We start from the raw sequence: 4,528 nt of genomic DNA on the forward strand, positions 1-4,528 counted from the left end.
GGTGATGGGAGACAGTGGCAGATCAGCAGCCATTAGATTCTCATAAGGAATGCGCAACCTAGGTTCATCGCATGGAGAGTTCACAATAGGGTTTGTACTCCTTTGAGAATCTAATGCCTCTGTAGATCTGACAGGAGGTGAGCTCAGACAGTAATGTGAGTGATGGGGAGCAGCTGTTAATACAGAGGAAGCTTTGATTGCTCGCCTGCTGCTCACCTCCTGCTGTACAGCCCAGTTCCTAACAGGCCTTGGACTGGTACCAGTCTGTAGCCCGGGGATTAGGGACACTTGCTCTAAAGGATGGGGTTCTGAGAGGTTTTGAGTTGGTGAACACATTGAGGTGCTGGAAGAGTAGCATCCCAAGCAAAAGCATGGAAGCTCCGTGCCCACCCTTCCTCCCCCTACTCACCCCATACCTTGCCCTATGCAACTCTTCCATTTGGTTGTTCCTTAGTTGTGTTACAGGAAAGGGGTCCCAATACAGACTCAAAAAGGGGGTTCTTGGAGCTCACACAAGAAAGAATTCAGGGCAAGTCCACAGAGTAAAGTGAAAGGAAGTTTATTAAGAAAGTAAAGGAATAAAAGAAAGGCTACTCCATAGGCAGAGCAGCAGCATGGGCTGTTCAACTGTATATACTTAAAGTTATTTCTTGATTATATGCTAAACAAGGGATGGATTATTCATGAGTATTCTGGGAAAAGGGCAGGCAATTCCCAGAATTGAGGATTCCTCCCACTTTTAGACCATATAGGTTAACTTCTGAATGTTGCCATGGCATTTATAAACTGCCATGGCGCTGATGGAAGTGTCTTTTAGCATGCTAATGCTAAATTATAATGCTAAATTTAGCATTATAATTAGCATATAATGAGCAGTGAGGATGACCAGAGGTCATTTTCATCACCATCTTGGTTTTAGCTGGCTTCTTTACCTCATCCTGTTTCATCAGCTGGGCCTTTTTGACCTGCATCTTGTCCTGACGTCCTATGTCATCCTATGACTAAGAATGCCTAAGCTCTTGGGAGTGCAGCCCAGTAGGTCTCAGCCTTATTTCACCCAGCCCCTATTCAAGATGGAGTTTCACTGGTTCAAATGTCTCTAATAGTTGTATCCTTTATAATTTCAACTGAAGAATAACAAACTTCATAAACTTTGAAAGGAGAGCTTTATTTCTCATAAGGGGATTGCAGCCTTCAGGCTGAAACCATCTTTGCAAAAATTGTATCAGTGAGAAAATTATGAGAGGGAATGAGATCTGAGCTAACTCACCAACCCCCATCTTGCCTTTCCCATAATTATTTCTGGGCTATTGTGTTGCGCTAACTTTGGAAGACATTTAGGTTATAGTTTAAATGGTGATAGGCTGTCCCCCAAACTCAACCACTTTTGTAAAGCTAATGAGAGTCCCTCAGGCTGCGGGGAGGAGCGGAGCCTGAATCCTACTAGGGGGCAGACATAAAAGATTGATAGCCATTATTCCTGAGGTTAAACAATACACAACTTCCCCAATTACTCCTGCAAATAACACCACTATTGTAGGACCCTAAAATTGGCCTTTTGACACATCTTTTCAGGTTTTTTGCATGTCTGATACCCATGGCTCCACCTGGACCCACCTGAACCCACCAATCCTCCTCCTGTGGCCCCATCCAGAAGCAATTCAGCATGCAGGAGGACAGCTTCAACTGTCTATGATTTTGTCTTTGCCCAACCAGTCAGCAGCAAGCCTAGCCACCTCCACACTTTGAAAACCTTCTAACTTATGCCAGGCGTGGTGGTGCACACCTGTGATCCCAGCACTTTGGGAGGCCAAGGTGGGTGGATCACAAGGTCAGGAGTTCAAGATCAGCCTGGCCAAGATGGTGAAACCCCATGTCTACTAAAAATACAAAAATTAGCAGGGCATGGTGGTGGGTGCCTGTAATTCCAGCTACTTGGGAGGCTGAGGCAGTAGAATTGCTTGAACCTGAGAGGCAGAGGTTGCAGTGAGCCGAGATTGCACCACTGCACTCCAACTTGGGCGACACAGTCAGACTCTGTCTCAGAAAAAACAAAAACAAAAACAAAACTTCTAACTTGTGAGCTTTGAAGGAGAATGACTTGAATACGAACGCCATCTCCTACATGGCATGACTAGTCTTGTGTCTGTCAATGAAAAGAGTCAAACTCTAAAATATTTGAAGAGATTTATTCTGAGCCAAATATGAGTGACCAATGGCCCATGACATTGCCCTTAGGAGATCCTGAGGACATGTGCCCAAGGTAGGGCACAGCTTGGTTTTATACATTTTAGGAAGACATGAGACATCAATCAATACATGTAAGATGTACATTGATTTGGTTCAGAAAGGTGGCACAACTCAAAGTGGGAGCTTCCAGGTAATAGGTGGGTAAGAGACAAAAGGTTGCATTCTTTTGGATCTTTGATCAGCCTTTCACTGAATACACAATTTATGTATGATGGTGGGGTAGAGTAATAGTCATTTGCTTAGCAGCAGCAAATCCATACAATTCTGCAGCAACCTTAGTTCTTACCTCCTTAGAAGAAAGAATTCGACTGAGGGGAAAAGGCAAAGACAGAGATTGAGGCAAGTTTCAGAACAGGAGAGAAAGTTTATTAAAAAGTTTTAGAGCAGGAACAAGGGGAAGTGAAGTACTTGAATGCACTTTATATTCTTTTTTTTTTTTGAGATGGAGTCTCGCTCTGTCACCCAGGCTAGAGTGCAGTGGCGTGATCTCGGCTCACTACAAGCTCTGCCTGCCTGGTTCACACCATTCTCCTGCCTCAGCCTCCCCAGCAGCTGGGACTACAGGTGCACACCACCACACCCGGCTAATGTTTTTGTATTTTTAGTAGAGACAGGTTTTCACCATGTTAGCCAGGATGGTCTCCATCTTCTGACCGCATGATCTGCCCGCCTTGGCCTCCCAGTGTGCTTTATATTCTTGACCTTGAAAGAGGGTCAAGTGGGTAACTTAAGAGATTCAAGTGCATGGTTTAACTTTTGACTTGGGGTTTGCAAGTTGGCATGCTTCTAGGGTCTTTCGTTATTTCTCCCCTGTTTCTTCCCTTGGCTTGGGCTGTCCACGTGTGCAGGGATCTGCGAGCACTTGGGAGGGGCTGCATGCTCAGTGTGTTTACTGAAATTGTGCACATGCTCACTTGAGGCATTGTTTCCCTACCAGTCGAGTGTTCCTAGAAGAAGTTCATATGCCAGTTAAACTGCCATTTTGCCTCTTAATGCACATGCTTGAGCCCACTTGTCCAGCTCCTGAGATCTTACTTGGAAGGTGCTGATTACCAATTTCAGGTATTTCTATTGGGAGATGGCCCTTCCCCGGCATTGGCTTCAACCAATTATCATTTTAGGGACGGTTTAACAACTGCCTGACCATCACCTGATGGTTGCCTGGTAGGAGAGGGGGCCCTCTCCTGCCCTGTTCATGTCTGACTAACTACCTGCTCTAACAATTTATGCCTTAGTCTGTCTCAGTGAATCTGCAGTTTTACATGAATGATAGGGCAGAGGAAGCAACCAGATAGGCATTTGTCTCAGGCGAGCGGAGTTATGACTTTCTGTCCTGTACTGGTGAAGACAAGCTATCAGTTTATGTTGCTAGGGTAAAATTCAACAGAACTATTTTGAGGGCAAAGATATTGAGGCCCACAAGGAATTTCCTTGTGGGCAAATTGTGAAGGAGGTATGTAGCTTTTTTTTTTTTTTTTTTTTTTTTTTTTATCTTTGTAGTTATCTCATTTAAGAACAAAATGGGAGCAGGTTTGCCTGATGCAGTTCCCAGCTTGACTTTTCCCTGTGGGTTAGTGACTTGGGGGTCCCAAGATTTATTTTCCTTCCATGTCCCTATTAAAATTTTCTCTACCACAATGCCATGGTCTTTGTGCAGTGGGCAGGAAAAAACTCTTGGGCAGTTACAAAGCTAGCAATTCTGACAGGCTGGAAAGCATAGCCTCCAACCAGAAGCCACAGGCACTTTGTGGGAGGGAAGACTAAGACAAAAATTGTTGCTGAATGAGGTGTCCAAATACACATATTCGATAAGCTATAGGAGGAGTCATGTCATGAATATTCATGAAAGGGAAAATATGCACATGTGCAGTTGAGCCTTGTGCCTTTTCATGAATCATATGTACAAAAAATGGTGGTGTTAGCGTGATCCATGGGTGGAGTTTTTGGCCTTCTCATGTCAAAAGGTGAAGTAGAGGACATGAAAACCCACACTGCCCTTCCTCTGTGATTGGGCTAAAACTGGACTGGAGATAGAGGTCAATTTTTAGAAAGGGTTGCCTTGTGAAATTGGCGAGCTGTCACATTGAAACTGCAAAGAGGGAGGGGGAGTCAAGCAGTGGCCTCAGATGATTGGCTAAAGGCAATAAAGGAATGTGTCCTCTATTTCTTGTTTTCTAGAGCTGGTTTCTGCTTACTCCTTAGGAAAGAATTCTGGTTAAAGATTAATAAGGAAGGGGTGTGTCTGACTTTACGTTCCATCATGGCTGGGCACTCAGTT

Source organism: Nomascus leucogenys, chromosome 3 (assembly GCF_006542625.1).
Source record: "Nomascus leucogenys isolate Asia chromosome 3, Asia_NLE_v1, whole genome shotgun sequence".
Taxonomy (NCBI): domain Eukaryota; kingdom Metazoa; phylum Chordata; class Mammalia; order Primates; family Hylobatidae; genus Nomascus; species Nomascus leucogenys.